This window comes from Astyanax mexicanus, chromosome 12, assembly GCF_023375975.1.
Source record: "Astyanax mexicanus isolate ESR-SI-001 chromosome 12, AstMex3_surface, whole genome shotgun sequence".
NCBI classification, from domain to species: domain Eukaryota; kingdom Metazoa; phylum Chordata; class Actinopteri; order Characiformes; family Acestrorhamphidae; genus Astyanax; species Astyanax mexicanus.
The window spans coordinates 8,575,001-8,592,743 of record NC_064419.1 but is presented as its reverse complement, the minus strand read 5'-3'; the positions used below and the strand labels follow the sequence as shown (position 1 = coordinate 8,592,743).

Below are 17,743 nucleotides of genomic sequence, written 5' to 3'. Positions count from 1 at the left end.
ACCTCCCTCTATGTGGACGAAAGAAAACAACTGATAAAACGTTGCAAAGCAGAATAATACGGATGATGGATAAGCAGCCCCAATCAAGTTCCAAAGAAATTCTATCTGTCCTGCAGGCTCAGGGTGCATCAGTGGCGGTGCGAACCCAAGAAGACACAGAGTTGTCAAAAGCTAGTCTGCAGTTTGCCAAAATGTACTTCTTGTGGACAAACAAGACCAAGATAGAGCTTTTTAGTAAAAGCACATCATTCTACTGTTTACCAAAAACAGAATGAGACCTATAAAGAAAATAACATAGTGCCTACAGTCAAACATTTTTTTGAACAAACAAAGATGTTGGGCGTGTTTTGAAGCATCTCGCACTGTGTGCTTTCACTGTGTGCAAGGCATCATGAAAGCTGAAGATTATACCAAACGGATTTGGGTCTCAATATAGAGCCCTGTGTCAGAAAGCTGGGTTTGTGTCCTAGGTCATGGGTCTTCCAGCAGGACAATGACCCCAAACATACTTCAAAAAGCACCCAGAGATGGATGGAAACAAAGCATTGTAGAGTTCTGAAGTGGTCAGCAATGAGACAGTATTTAAATCCCATTGAACACCTGTGGAGAGATCTTAAAATTGCTGTTGGGAGAAGGCACCCTTTACATATGAGAGACCTGGAGCAGATTGCAGAGTGGGTGTTAAGAATTGTGCTGATGGTTATTGGAAGCGATTGATTTCAGTTAATTTTTTTAGTTTTGCGTGAAGTTTTATAAATGTTGATTTTTTCTTTTTTTTTTTCTTTTTTTCTAATACACACAAAGGAAATAAACTGGTGTATACCAGAACATGTAATTGCAGTAATTTTCTAGAAAAAAAAAAATATATATATATATATATATATAATCAATGTGTTTTCTTTATTTTCATGACTATTTACATTGTAGATTCTCACTGAAGGCATCAAAACTATGAATGAACACGTGGAGTTTTATGTACTTAACAAAAAATGAGCTGTCCTCCACAGTCACCGGACCTGAACCCAATCCAGATGGTTTGGGGTGAGCTGGAGCACAGATTGAAGAAAGCAAAGGGGCCAACAAGTGCTAAATAAACACCTCTGGGAACTCCTTCCTTCAAGACTGTTGGAAAACCATTTCAGGAGACCACCTCTTGAAGCTCATTGAGAGAATGCCAATATATATTATATGTATAATAATACATTTTCCTGATTATTTAATTTACACCATTGTACTTGACTTACTATCTTTATCTTTGACAGTGTTGTGTAAACTAAGATTTTTCAAATTGATGTTTAATTTCATGATGTCTCTTAATATAAAACTCCTTATCTATGGCAACTTTAGGACTCTTTGGCCCGTTTTTTTGCGCTAGAAATGCGCACTCTCTCCGCTTTTAGACTCTTTGGCCCGTTCCTGACACCTAGCGTTCAAACTTTGAATCTCACATTATAAAAACCTGCTTAACAGCGAGCCAACTTTCATTCTCTTTCTAAAATACCTCGTGGGCCTCTCCAAAAAAGGAAATGGGCCGTAGTTTGGACACCCCTGCTCTAAATCCTCGATTCGATTTTACGGTCGATTTGATTCGATTCGATTCTATTCTCGATTTTCTTTTTTTTCTACAGCAGAGAGAGGCCTATTGCAGTTTTAGATTAGTCTATGGTCAGTCATTGGTTTGATTCATCAAATTTACAATATCTTATTTCAAAAGGTGGGCTTGATATAAGTGATGCAAAGTGATACAAGTGATCTATAATACACCACATTAGGCACTAATAAAAAATTAAATTATTTAATTAAGATATATATGTAATGCCAACTAGTGTTTTTTTTTGGTAGCAGCAGTGTGCACTGTTAAAACAGCAATGTGCAACATAACAAAATAAGTAATAAAAAAATACAGGAACAGTCATGTACAAAATAATAGAACAATTAGAGCCTTAACAAACTGAACTCTATCCTACTATAACTGTTCAACATGAAAAATTAGACTTGGTCGCTGAGAATGACAAGTTTTATTATTAACTTTATCTGAGAGAAAGATGCTCCTTAAGGTTCCAAAACTATTAACATGTTTGAGGCTAGACAAAACAACTGTTATTTTTATATTTTCTAGTTTTCTTTAAGAAGATGAGAATGTCCACATTCTCTGGAGAAAGGGCTGCTCTTTGAGCAGTCACAACGTCTGCGGCGTCGGCTACAGTGTGCTGCACCATTTGCGTAAATTAAAATCGTGACACCCCTAATATATATATATATATATATAGAACACGAGAGCGAGTGTGTTATCACGAATAACATCACGGTTTTTCTTCCCTTTTTTCCACGAGTCAGCGCTGTGGGCTAAGGGCAAGTGTGCCGCGGCTGAGCGCTAGCCTGTGCTAAGCTAACGCTGCTGTTGGTGCCCATGGAGGCGATGACTCAAAACTGTCCTGTGTGTATACGCCGTTACTCGGCAACGCGTTGGTGGAGTGATACAAGTTTAGTGTGAGAAGGCCGTGATGTTATCAGGAATATCATCACATCTAGAACACTTCTCAACCAATCAGATTGTGAGGTCGGAACTAACTGTTGTATAAATATATATATAAACCAAATGATTACTTACCAGTTTCTCAACATCGCTATCACAATGCACACTTGAGATGACAGCAGTGTGTGGATGAGCATTGTCCTGTTGGATTAGTGCATCAAAGTGCCTGTAAAATGACTGAAGATGACCCACTGTCATTCTGAGTAACTCCATGACAATCTGGCACATTTTTTTTTTTTTTTTTTTTTTTTTTTGATGATGATGATAGGTATACGTAAATCATTTTTACAGCTAAGATAAATTTGATATTATTATTAATGGTCTCAATTACCAGTCTTTCTTGGTCTGATGAAAATTATGAAAATGAGACATTTTCATGATGCCTCCACTGCATCGTGAAGGTTGATCTCCATGTCCTTGTCTGTTACTTAGCCCTGCAGTGTGCGTGTGTGTGTGTGTGTGTGTGTAGATGAGAGAACCCACCCTGGACCCCCACCAGCCTGCAGAGCAGCGAGCTAAAAATAGCAGCGGAATTCCCTCATCGAGCGGAGCGCAGCGTCAGCAGAGCCTGCAGCGCAGTTCATCACACACACACACACACACACACACACACACACACACACACACACACACACACACACACACACCTCCCTTCTGCATGAAATGGCTCAGTGCTACACCTTCTTCACGTTTTATTCCTCAGAGCTTTACAGCAACCCCTCACCCCTCAGCTACACACCGTTACTCTACCGATATACTGAAACACTGATACACTAAATTTCCAAATATCTGTCGATATCCTTTCTAATAAATGCGTTATTCAGCACTTAAATCGTTCCAACTGCTGACACAGATGTGCAAATGCACACATATACAGTGTCTAATGTCTGAAGAAGAGAAAGGAATACTGCAAATAATGGAGAAGGACACTATTGAGCAGATAAACAAACTCCAGACGTGGACTAAAGTGGTATAAATCCCTGGAATTCCACAGCAGCAGGGTTGCCAGGTCCAACAAAAATATCCACCCCAAATTCAGTCTAAAACCCGACACTCAGAAGCTTAAACTAGTCCAAAATATATGTCTGTCACACGTTTGAAGCAAATGGCAAAACAACTATTAGTGTATGACTTCGTGTTTTGTTTATAAGGGATGCATTATCGGTATTGCTATTTACCCTAACACTATTAAATATATTGTAATATATATATTTTTATTATTTGTTTTATAACAGTTTTATATCCCAGTCAGAAAAAAATATATATAGTAATATAATTAGCAAAAAACGGACTTTTATTTACTCTTTTCTGTTCTTGCCCCTTCTAAACTCTCTTCTCTCCTCTTTCAATATAGTATATATTTTTTTCATCACTTTGATTTCTGGTTACATTGGATTTCTCTCTCTCTCTCGCTCGCTCTCTCTCTCTCTCTCTGTACCTCTCTCTCTCTATCTGTATCTCTCTTCTCTCTCTCTTTTTCTGTATTCCTCTCTTTCTCTTTCTCTCTCTCTCTCTCTCTGTATCTCTCTCTCTCTCTCTGTATCTCTCTGTCCTTCTCCATCTCTCTCTCTTTTTCTGTATTCCTCTCTCTCTCTCTCTCTCTCTCTGTTTCATGCTGTCCCTTATATTAAACAAGAATTTGGCGGGAAAACCGCAAACCTGGCAATTCTGCACAGCAGCGATCTGGAATACCACTACAACCCAACCACACCAACCACCTAGGACACCACAGAATTAACCTGGTACACTATAACCCTTTGGGATGCCCTATCAACCTAATGGGATGCCACATAAGAACGAGGGACACCACATTAAAAACCTGGGACACCAAGGCAACCACCTGGAATACCAGAGCAACCACCTGAGATACTGCAACAACCTCCTGCAACATTATAACAACAAATACGGATAATACAACAATTTAGGTCACTTTAGCTGTTCAGGTGCACAATGGAGTGGCCAACGTAATTCTAAAACTCACAAGTAATTCCCTTGCAGCCATGTGGGATAACAAACACCCGGGACACAATAGCAACAACCTGTTATACCACTGCAACCACGTGGGACACTATAGCAACATTCTGGGACACCACAGCAACCAAATAGGACACAATTGCAACACTCTGTTGGACCAAAGGAATAACATATTTTACCACAGCAACCATATAGGCTACCATAGCTACCACCTAGCAACCTCATAGCAACAGTTTGGGAACCCACAGCAATCACCCGAGACACCATAGGAACAACTATTATCAACTATTATCCCACAGCAAATATCTGTAACACCACAGTAACAACCTAAGATACCAAAGCAACCACCTACAACCCCTGGCAAAAAGTATGGAATCACCAGTCTTGGATGAGCACTCCTTCAGACATTTCATTCTGTAAAACAAACTCTGATCAAAAACATGATACAATAATAAGGTCATTCCAAAGTGCAACTTGTTGGCTTTCAGGAACACTTAAAGAAATAAAGAAAAAACATTGTGGAAGTCAGTGAATGTTACTTTTATTGACCAACCGCAGGGAAAAAAATATGGAATCACTCAATTCTGAGGAAAAAAGTATGGAATCATGAAAAACAGATAAACAAAAGATGATTCAAAATACATCACTAGTATTTAGTTGCACCACCTTTGGCTTTTATAACGGCTTTCAGTCTCTGAGGCATGGACTTGATGAGTGACAAACAGTATTCTGCATCAATTTGGTGCCAACTCTCTTTGATAGCAGTTGCCAGATCAGCTTTGCAGGTCGGAGCCTTCTTGTGGACCATTTTTTTCAATTTCCACCACAGGTTTTCAATTGGGTTGAGATCTGGACTATTTGCAGGCCATGACATTGACTGAATGTGTCTTTCTCCAAGGAATGCCTTCACTGTTTTTGCCCTATGGCACGATGCATTGTCATCTTGGAAAATTATTTAATTATCTCCAAACATCTGTTCAATTGAAGGGATGAGAAAACTGTCCAAAATGTCAATGTAAACTTGTGCATTGATAGAAGAATTAACCACAGTCATCTCCCCAGTGCCTTTGCCTGACATGCAGCCCCATATCATCAAGGACTGTGGAAATTTGGTTGTTTTCTTCAGGCAGGCCTCTTCATAAATCTCACTGGAACGGCACCAAACAAAAGTTCCAGCATCATCACCTTGTCCAATGCAGATTCTTGACTCATCACTGAAGATAACTTTCATCCAGTCATCCACAGTCCATGATTGCCTCTCCTTAGCCCACTGCAGTCTTGTTCTTTTATGTTTAGGTGTCAATGATGGTTTTCTTTTAGCTTTCCTGTATTGAAATCCCATTTCCTTTAGGTGATTTCTTACGGTTCGGTCACATACATTGGCTCCAGCTTCTTCCCATTTATGCTTCATCTGTTTAGTTGTACTTTTTTCGGTTTTCAAGACAAATGGCCTTAAGTTGCTTGTCTTGACGCTTTGATGTCTTTCTCGGTCTACCAGTACGCTTGGCTTTAACAACCATTCCATGCTGTTTGTATTTGGTCCATATCTTGGATACAGCTGACTGTGAACAGCCCACATCTTTAGCAACCATGCGTGAAGAGTTACCTTCTTCAAGAAGTTTCACAATCCTCTCTTTTGTTTCAAGAGACATTTCTCTTGTTGGAGCCATGGTTCTTGCCACTCTAATTCGTCCAGCAGCCCTCCAAGGTGTCATGACTGCAGGTGATTTTAACTGCAGACTAACGAGCAGATCTAATCTGAGGCAGGTGTCCATTTAGGGAAAGGAAATTGACTGGGTGTGTCCCTATTTTCTACCTTCAATTTGAGTGATTTCATACTTTTTTCCTCAGAATTGAGTGATTCCATATTTTTTTCCCTGTGGTTGGTCAATAAAAGTAACATTCACTGACTTCCACAATGTTTTTTCTTCATTTCTTTGAGTGTTCCTGAAAGCCAACAAGTTGCACTTTGGAATGACCTTATTATTGTATCATGTTTTTGATCAGAGTTTGTTTTACAGAATGAAATGTCTGAAGGAGTGCTCATCCAAGACTGGTGATTCCATACTTTTTGCCAGGGGTTGTAGCAACTTTAACGCCCATGTTTTAAAGCAGGCAGAGGGCCAGTTTTGCGATGCACTGCCCCCTGCTGTTAAAGAGCAGCTCCACTGTCCAGTTTCTGTCCATCTGAGGCCTTTATCCCAGTGTGTGTGTGTGTGTGTGTGTGTGTGTGTATGACCGGTAAGATGAGAGGGATTTGGCGGGCCTTTGAACTCATCGCCTTCAATTGCACATTTCTCCCCCCATCTATTCCAGAGCGTTCCACTCACACTGCTTACTCTCCTCATGTTCCACACACACACTCCTCACACACTCCACACACACACCTCACACACATTCCTCACACAGTCCACACACACTCCTCACACTTTAAACAATTCTTATATTCCAAACACTCTATATACTCCTCACACTCCACACACTCTCCTCACACTCTCCTGCCTCATGACCCTCCTTCACACTCCACTCACCTGCACATTAATGGTGTGTGTAAGCGCTTGACAGTGTGTGACTTCTTCAAAGTGTGTGACGTACGCTGTGTACAGTGTGTGGGCTCCTGCGCTCGTGCGACAGGGCCCCTGTGTGTGTGTGTCTGTGTGGCTCTTTGTCACTCAGGCCATTTGCATGGCAGCTCTTAACAAGCTGCGCTCTTTTCTTCACTCTGCATTCTAATTACATGTCTCAAAGAGACACATACACTCACAAGCACACACACACACACAAGCACACACACACACACACACAGGCCAGCCATCACTTCTGAGAAACAGCCTGACTGGACGATGACCAAAACCCTGTCCGGAGCGCTTAAAGGCTGCGGTCAAATCTGAGCTAAACTGCACTGAAGATAAACCAGGGATTTATTTTAATATAAAGAGACAAGGTAAGATGCATCATTTCCTTTTTTTTAAACCATAAAACATCATCAAAGAACATGACAAATAATCAAGCATCATCAAGAAAACATTAAAATATCATTGAAAATCTTCAAAATGTCATCAGAAATCATTAAAATTATCATCAGAAATCATTAAAATTATCATCAGAAATCATTAAAATTATCATCAGAAATCATTAAAATATCATCAGAAATCATCAAAATATCGTTAGAAATTATAAAAAGGATTATCAGGATTTTGAGAGTGTTGATTGGGATTGTAAACGTTTGCCATTAAATCTTTTAATCTCAATCTCTAAATTGTGTATTCAGATACAGTTCTCAAAATTAAAAAAAATATTTAACATTTTTGTTTATGTTTTAAATCAATCTATGTCAAAATGTTACAAAATCCACTGTAACAGAAAAAACAAAAAAAAATCTTGAACTGGAATTTGGATTGTTTCCAAAAATCTAATTAAATTGAACAACATTTTTTTATTTTCTATGTAAAAAATACAATATTGAGATTGTAAGATTGTGTATTGGTGATAATATGTTTATGTATTGGTGTACAAGTATTTTCTATGATCTATGATCATTTGATAAAGTGTTTTTAATTGAAATGAAAACGATTATCACTATTATCAATATAATAATGGACAAATATGCAGTTAAATTCCTAATTGGAAATCCTAATTGTTTATCTAAAATTGTTTATTGAATATTATTATAGAAGATGCTGAAAAGGTTGTTTACGGTCGTGTTGGAGCAGAACCTATAGCGTCAGCAGCAGATTATGGTCTGTACTGAAGGTTTTACTGGAAGTCAGTGTCGGTCAGCTGGAGACGTTCAGCTCTGGAGCTTCTGGAGCTTCTGGTTCTTCTGAACCGACCGGACTACGGTGTCAGAACCCAGCCGTGAGGTTCTGTGATTCAGGTTCAGTTCAGAGGTGTGTGTATCTGCAGGTAGTGGTGCAGCGGTGTATCAGGTTCACTGCTGAATTGAAAGTGTGTGAACAGTCAGATTAAACCGTCTTTACTGGTTTTTTTTGCTTTTATTGGTATTGATCACCAATCAGATGAACCCTGCAGGCAGGGGTCTCATTCTACAGCCCCCCCCCCGAGAGCTGTTTATAATACAAAAACACACTGTGCTCTGATCTGCAGCTGCAGTGGCGAGGGGGGGATTGGGGGTGGTGGTGTTCTGTCTGAGTGAAAAAATGGCGCAGTGACAATATTTCACACTCAATAATAATAATATTACTAATAATAACATGTCAGACATCCCAGCATGAAGATGTAGAGGTTCCTAATGGTGTTCTGTGAAAATTTATCCCATATATCTTAAATATTCTCACACAGTTCCTGCAGATTTTGTGGCAGTGGTGGTGGAGTGTTGATAGTGCATCCAATAGCATCTCACACATTGAATAGGTCTGGTGATGGGTCTTAAAAGGGGACAATATATATATATATATATATATATATATATATATATATATATATATATATATATATATATATATATATATATATATATTTTTTTTTTTTTTTTACGCGACGTAGAATACAATAATATGGGCTATACAAAACATATTCATGGAGTTCTTTGCACAAAATGACTCTCACATAAAGAGATCTCACCAGCTCTATTCTTTTAAAGTGAGCCATTTAAGGGCTCTGTCACTTTTATGCAAATAACCTGTTGCTGGTCACACATGTTTATGCATAATGTTTACCACAAATTAGTGTTAGCTTGTGCAAAATAGCTAGTTCATGCTTAACTGCAATAGAAGCACATTAAAATTAATTTTTGGAAAGTCCTTATATCTCCCTCATCTGCTGGCTTAACACAGACAGTAGGTACAGATCCCTCCTTCAGAAGAAGTCTGCTGGATAATACTGCTGTGTATTGTCTGAGGTTCTCAACCAAAATGACTGAAATGGCAAATCAGCTGATTTACAAAAAAACTGTGCAATGTCGTACAGTGCCATGTTAAAAATGTGTTAGATGCCTTTAGAAATGCTATCAGTACTCCACCTCTATTGTTTAACTGCTATATAAACCATTTTCAAAAGCATCTAGAAAGGACTGTGTATTAAACTAACCTTTATAACAAGAAAATTAGCGTTTTAGTTTAAATATTCAAGAGGGTTGTTTAATTTCTCATGGTTCCATCCAGGACCACTGGTTTTACTGGAGAACCCTTAAATCTGTAGTGATGTCCTTCAGTGAACGAGCTGTGTGTATCTGTGTGTGTGTGTGTGTGTGTGGGGGGGGGGGGTGGTAATAAGTAATCAGGAACACTCATCTGTTAGTGACAGCCCCCCTCATCCCTCCCTAACCACTGCAGCATCCCACCACACACACACACACACAAACACACATTTAAACGCATGATGCTAACTGCATGTCTATGTCACACCACTGTCCTCACCGTGTGACCCTCACATAGAAGGAAGCCCCCGGACTCACATACAATACCTGCATTTACCACATACTGAAGGCACTGTTTCTGCAAAGGGTAGAGCATATACAGTACTGTTTTAATCACAATATGCTAATCAGCCAGTATCATACTAATATAAACCAGTATAAACTACCAAATGTTGTGTTTTAAACACTGGTATACATGTAAACCACAACAAAATTGATGCTGGAATTTGCTGTGTTCAGCAGGTTGGCTGTTAAAGTAGCACTAGGTAGGATTTCCTTGATTTTTGATCTTTTTAAAGAAGTAAAATCACAGCTTGAAACTCACTGCAGCGCTGCATTGAGGTGTAACAGAATGAATAGCGGTGCTTTCGTGTCTGTGCCGGAGCTCCTCTGAGCTCAAACCAGACTCTGTACGTTTTCCGAGTTGGCCGCAACCAACGCTCGCGAGAACTGCGACCTGCTTTCCGACCTTTAGTTCTAACAGTTCTACAAGAACTACTGGTTCATTCTTTACGAACTATCATACAGACACTCTGGCAGAAGCTGGAAAGAGAACGAATATGTCTGTGAAAGCCAGAAAACAAGAAAGAGAAACTAATCTGCCTGAAACATTTATTACACTCTACAACTGTAGGGGGAGCCCACGAGCACAAAATCTCAATCCTACCTAGTGGAGCTTTAAAGCATATTTACTTCTTTGGTGGAATCTCGCTCTGCTGTCACCCTACTCATGCTTCTGCCACCATGCTCACTACTACTGCTCCACTCACTGTACTGCCGCCCTGCTTAGTCTACTGCTACCCTGTTTATTCAACTGCCACCATGCTTCCTCTACTGACACCCATCTTGTTCTACTGCCACCGTGCTCGCTGTAATACCACCCTGCTCATGGTACTGCAACCATGCTTGCTCTACTACTGGTCCACTTACTGTACTGCCGACCTGCTTAGTCTACTGCCACCCTGTTTATTCAACTGCCACCATGCTTCCTCTACTGACACCCATCTTGTTCTACTGCCACCGTGCTCGCTATAATACCACCCTGCTTATGGTACAGCCACCATGCTTACTCTACTACTGCTCCACTCACTGTACTGCCACCCTGCTTGCTCTGCTGCCACCCTGCTCGCTCTACTGCCACCATGCTCGCTGTAATCCCACCCTACTCATGCAACTGCCACCTTGCTCACTCTACTACTGCTCCACTCGCTCTACTGCCACCATGCTCGCTGTAATGCCACCCTACTTGCTCATGCAACTGCCACTAATCACTCTACTGCCACTCTGGTCACGCTACTGCCACCCTGATCGCTCTACTGCCACCCTGATTGCTCTATTGCCACCCTGATCACTCAACTGCCACCTTGATCATTCTACTGCCACCCTGATTACTGTACTGCCACCCTTCTCGTGCACCACTTGCTCGACTGCAACCTTGATCGCTCTACTGCAACCCTATCACTCTACTGCCACCCTGATCACTTTACTGCCACACCACTTGCTTGACTGCCACCTAATCACTCTGCTGCCACCCTGTTGGGTCTACTGACGCCCTATTAACTCTATTGCCACTAGTGCTCGACTGCCACTTTGATTGCTCTACTGCCGTCCATATTGCTCTACAGCCACCATGCTCGCTGTAATGCTACCCTACTCATGCTACTGCCATCCATCTTGCTCTACTGCCACCATGCTCGCTGTAATGCCACCCTGCTCATGCTGGCGCCACCCTGTTCACTCTACTACTGCTCCACCCACTGCACTTAGTTTACTGCCGCCCTGTTTACTCGACTTCCACCATGCTTACTCTACCTGCTTCCACTCGCTTCACTGCTTCCTGTCTTATTCTGCTGCCACTCTTTTTCTCTACTGCCATCGTGCTTGCTGTAATGGCCACCACCATGCTCACTCTACTACTGCTCCACTCACTGTACTGCCATCTTGATCACTCTACTGCCACACCGCTTGCTCAAATGCCATCCCGCTAGCTCACACTGCCCATGATCCTCTAATCTTTGAGTGTGAGAGAGTGAGTGGGCTGCAGTGGCTGATCTGAGACCAGTGCTCAGGGCTAACTCAACTGAGATCTAAATTTAGAGTGCTGGTGGTCATGAGTGAGAGGCTCCTGTGGTGTGTGTGCAGAACAGGTGGGGTGGCAGGGAGGGGGCTTTCACAAACATACACACACACACACACACATACACGCACACATACACTTATACACTCCATATAAATAATACACACAGAGGCTTACATAAGAGCCGTACGCTTGATTAGCTTCAGGACCGCCGTGAGGCCGGGAAAGCCCGCGCTGACGCTGCAACACTAACCTACACACTGTGTTCCACAGATGGCCACTGTCCTACAGCATGTGTTAAATGATCTACGTTCCAGATAGATATCCTGCTGACCTGTGGCCTGGGTCGTGATCCTTTGGGTCATGATATTCGGAGAGCGACTATTTGGCAAATTAAAGTGATTTTGTAATGTATGCTCGCTGTCCACTTTATTAGAAACAGGGGGTGCACGATAATATCTGAATCTTGATTCGGATTGTTGTTTGAAAAATGATTGTCAAGGATTCCCTGGTGACAGAACTGGCGGTGATGCAATGCACAAAAAAACTGCTGGCATTCATTTACAGTTTGCAAGAAAAAGTATGTGAAAATCAGTGGTGATACCCAGGCCCAGTGCTAAGAGCTAATATTTTTTGCCCACAAATCACACAGATAGCAACAGTACGTCGGCCCAACGTTGGCAGATGTCGCCTATGTCGCCGACGTCAGACCAAAGTTGGTCTGTGGTTGGCAGTATTTTTAGAACGTTGGATAATGGTCGTTAGGGAACGGAGGTCGGCGTTAAAATGCCAACGTTTTTCCAACGTCAGCTACACGTTGGTCTTTAGCTTATTCCCAAACAGCCCAAGTCTCACACACCAATATTGGAGCATGGCTGGAACATGCCAACTTACTGTATGCGCGTGTGTGTGCGCACAGACAGACAAATAGGGCACAGAACACAAACAAAATCACTCATACAGTTTTAATAGAGCAGCGAACACACACACACACACACACAACAGCAGTTTGCCATACTCCAAAACTGGTGCGCGCGTTTGTTTGTGTAGGTGTGTGCGCGCGCGTGTACAGAACGCTATAGGCTACACCTTTCTCGGGGTAGCGACTTGAACCCGAGTTTGGGCATAACCTACAGACCAACGTGGAGCTCGTTTGTGTCTGTGTGTGTGTGTGTGTGTGTGTGTGTACACGGATCACAGGTGAAGTTTAAGCCTTTAAACCATACTCGTTTTCATATGTTAATGCACACTTTCTGAAGCGCGTGGTCATTTCACTCAGGGAAAAACGACCGTTAATTCAGGCTTGTTTGTTTATATTTAAATTAAGAGAAGCTGAATACATCTATACGCAGTCGGATATGCAGCAGGGTAAGGTAAAATTAAGATAATATTTAATAGTGTATAATATATTGATGTTATTCAAAAGATATTTTAAAGCATTGTAAAATTACTGTATTGTATTTTATTGTTTTATACAAAGAGTACAATACAGTATATAGAGGCCGAAAATGTATTTTCATATTATTTTCATATTTTTGTGTCATACTTTTTATGTATTAGAACAATACAAAACAACGCAGAACAAAAAGGCAAATTTGACATAATTTAACACAAAAATCCAGACAAAATGGGCTGGACAAAATTACTGGCTTTACGAACTTTGTTTTCAAGCATATGATGCTTGTTCAAACTCACTTTCAAAATCAAACCTGAAACTATATTTTTTGGAGTTTTGTGTGTAATTATATACGTTTTGCCTTTATGTCCAATACAAACAAATAGAATGAACATCCATATATATGTTTAAAAGCCAAGTAATAATTACATCAAGTTAAAATATGTAGCATTCCTCTTTCTGTTTGTATTATGTTAATTTTGTAACACATACATTTTTCCCTTCAAAATACATATGATATATAATATAAAAACATAATAGCAATCCTTTTGCAATGAATTATTTTAGAAGTCATTTATTGTTGATTATTTTACATTCTTGATTAATGGTTATTTAATACGTAACATTCTTTTTACATTAAGTTATACAAATTCTTGAGCTAATAGATTTCAATATATAGAGGTTTACAAAGCCCTTGTCTTGCTTATGTAGATGGAAGCCAACATAGGGCCAACATAAAGCATTGGTTAATTGGCACTCAACGTCAGGCCAATGTAGTCCCGACATCAAACATTGGTTGGCACCCAATGTCAGGCCAACGTATAGGCCCACTGGCCAAAATGATGTTGGACCAACGTGTTTAACCATGCCATCATGCCAACGTAAACATTGATGTTGAGCCAATGTTGATCCAACGTATTTTTGCTATCTGGGTAGCTGGCTGTCTATCTAATGTAGCCAAATTATTCTCTATAGAGACACAATATTTGTTAGTCGTTCCAATGTTCATCTGCCCTTCATCGTAGCTGTAATAATTTATTACACTGATAAAACCAGTATAATACAATATAAGTCAGACCATCAGTTCCAAATTGGTTTCTTCACTGGTTCTAGCGCACAGGGCTGTGTGTGACCAGTGATTCGGATGGCCCGAATAGAGAGTTTCTGTCAAACAGAGTCAGATCACATCCCCTCCACCACCACCACCACCATTTCTCTCTCTGAAGCTGAAGCTGGAGTGGGATGGAAAGGTTAATAATTCATGCACTCGTAGGCAGCGCTGCCTCCAAAACCAGTAAAGCAAACGATACTTCATGCCGCCCAGGTGACTATATATCCAGGTCTCCAGAACTAATTACCTAATGAAAGCTATCAGGTTCCTCCTGCCATCGCCACACATCCACTCTGAATTTCAGCTCCCCCCCCCCAACCAAAACCAACCTACATTCACCATCACCAAAACTGCAGCGTACGCCAGCGGGTTCTAGGGTTTCATAGCGTTTCCTATTGACTGAGTGTTTAAACAGTCCACTCAGCAGATCACTTTCCACATCTCAGCCTTCGCCCTCATAGACACTCGGAATGACATAATCATGTCAGTCAGTCAGTAAGTGAGGTTTACTTAAAAAATTCACTTTGAATGAAAAGTATTTAACATATTATTTAATAAAAATATGACAAAGGAAAGCATCAACAATACATTTCAACAAGTATGTCTTCAAAAATTATGACTGATGAAAAAGTGTGAACATTTTTTACTAAACTAAGACCTAGAACTGGAATTTAATGCTTTTTAGTGTAGTTAGAAACTCATTGTAGTTTCTAAATAATGTATAGTAGTTAACAAATGAATGTTCCATACTAGAAACAAAATAATTATTAGTACGTATTATACGTAACATTCGTATGTTAGCTAGCCTGCTGCTAAAGTAAGCTAGCTCTCCCCTAACCTTAGTTCTCTTAGCTTATAATAAATGTTGGCTCTATAAATATTAATGTACTAACCCATTTAGTACCAACAAGAAGTGATGTTGGTGATGAAGAAGTGTTGCTATGTCAAAAAAAAAGTCACTGCAATTTCTCCTGCTGCTGTAGTCAACTTGCATTACTATCCACCATTAATAATGTATACTTTTTGATAGCTAAAACAGTGTTGCAAAACAAAAAAAGTGATACTATGATTTATTGTTGTTACGTACTGTTATTAAAATATCCATAAAATGAATCTCTATTATACCACGGTTATTTCCGACCCTGCAATGTGATTGGCTGAGAGGCGTTCTATGTGTGCCATTATCAGCAGGTAATTCACTGTAACCGAAGCTCTCCATGTATTACTTTGCCATATACAGGTAACCTAGCAACGATGCAGTGCTTACAAGCCAAACAGAGTAGCAATGGAACTATTTTTAAAACTAAACAGATTGTATTTTCTGGTTAAAAAGGGTGATTTTTTTTTACTAAACCAAGACAACTGGAATTTAATGCTTTTAAGTGTAGTTAGTAGTTACTGAGTAATTTGTAACGAATCTAGAATACTTTATAGTGAATACTGTGAGTATTTCATAGTAGATATTAAATATGTCAAAGTGGATACTAAATAGTTAATAGTGGAGACTGATATTAATAGTAGTTACTGAATAATTCATTCTGACTAGTAATTAACTTAAAATTAATACCAAATCATTTGTAGTTGATACTAAGTACTTCATAGTGGATACTGAATCATTCATATTAGCTAGAAAATAAATAATAGCAGTTAATGAGCAACTTATAAATCGAAGCAAAAATACTGCATAAATCAAAGGAACATGGCACAAAAAGTAAGGAAACTCGTGTTTGATAGTAATAAAGATTCTTGGCAATAAATCTTATTTCTTTACAAAGCCTGTTAATTACCCTTTAAATGGAGCCACATTTGAGGGATGAGCAGCCGAGCTGAGTAGGGTTGAGCCCAGGTCCAGCTACAAGATTCAGTATAGGTGTCTGCCTCAAAAATAATCATGCCAAGGGCGCTAAGTTGTCAAGCAGTCTAAATCACTGCCACTATGATCGGGAAATCAATGGTTCGAATCCCAGTCATGTAGCTTGCCATCAGCTGCTGGAGTCCCGAGAGAGCATAATTGGCCTTGCTCTCTCTGGGTGGGTAGATGGTGCTCTTATCCCTCATCACTTCTAGGGTGATGTCGATCAGCACAAGACTTCTGTGAGCTGATGTATCGGAACTGAGGTGCTGCGCTTTTCCTCCGAGCGTGCTGTGATGCTACTCTTTAACGCTGCATAAGCAGCAGTTCAAAAAGAGGAGGTGACTGACTTCACTACCCAGCTGGGTAGTAGCTGAATGTGTGGGACAATTGGCCTAGTTAAATTGGGAGAAAATGGGAAAAAATTTAAATAAAATAAGGCCTGGGCTATAGGGCAACTTCAAGCTGGTGTTCTGCAAAGCCAAGTAGCTGCATTATTTTGAATGATCCCTGATACCAGTATCTCCAAACTGAAGGCCAAGTTCCATATAATGGGGGATATCAGAGACAGGCCACGAAGTGGGCTTCCAAAAAAGATGGCACCCCAAGGAGATCATCAAACACCAAACAAGTCAATGGCAGAATAAGCTTTTTAGGCATTGGCAGAGAAGAATGGATGGGATTTAAAATATAAATTAACAGGCTTTCCAACGGTATAAGATTTATTGCTGAAAAGCATTGTTACAACAAAAAAATATTGTAAATACAAACACAAATTGACTTAATATAAGTAGTTTTAGTGGGTACTTAACAATTCACATTAGTTATTAAATCAATAATAGTAGTTATTGAGTAATTGATAGTAGATTTATAATAGATGTTAAATCATCATAGTAAATTACATCATTACCTTTACAGTGGCTTGTCTCAGATATCAAGTCCACTGCCATTTTGTGTTTTGTTTTTTTATCCAGCTAACCATCCTGGAGATTATTATCTATAATAAAAAATTGCAATATTTTATGTTTGCCATATTTCCCGCCTCTGCCACCAACTCTCATGGTGCTTTGTTTTTGTTTTGTTTTTTACAGGTGACCTTTAGTCCCCTGGTTGCTGGAGCCCACAAATCAGGCCTGCTTTTCTACATTGCTTTTTATCCCCACTGAGACTTTAATAATTATAAAAGGCTCCTTCTTGACTTTCTGACGCAGTGTCGGTGACTGACCACCCAACCTGGAAGCACATCACCAATCCCACCGCAGTGTATCATAGCACAACTTAGCATGGCAATCTCATGCCTGGAAAGGGAGGCCAGCCCTCATCACAACCTCTTATCTCCACTACACTTTTGTTTTTGCCCTCATTCACGTAAATGAGGTTATTAAATAAATAAAGTGAAATATCTATTTATAAAAGTAAG

The 17,743-nt window shown here is 40.0% G+C and overlaps 1 protein-coding gene across 2 annotated transcripts in view; it reads left to right on the top strand.

Moving 5' to 3' along the window:
• Positions 1-13,236: 13,236 nt before the first annotated feature.
• kcnn1b (potassium intermediate/small conductance calcium-activated channel, subfamily N, member 1b) overlaps positions 13,237-17,743 on the top strand; it is a 79,238-nt gene continuing 74,731 nt past the window's right edge. The window contains exons 1-2 of one of the 2 annotated variants that reach the window (XM_049485908.1): positions 13,237-13,332; positions 17,415-17,743. The exon at positions 17,415-17,743 is cut by the window's right edge and continues 1,075 nt beyond it. The gene's annotated coding sequence lies outside the window, so the exon portion shown is untranslated. Of the gene's footprint in view, positions 13,333-14,491; positions 14,685-17,414 lie in introns of those variants that run through there. The other variant, XM_049485909.1, reaches the window with a different exon arrangement.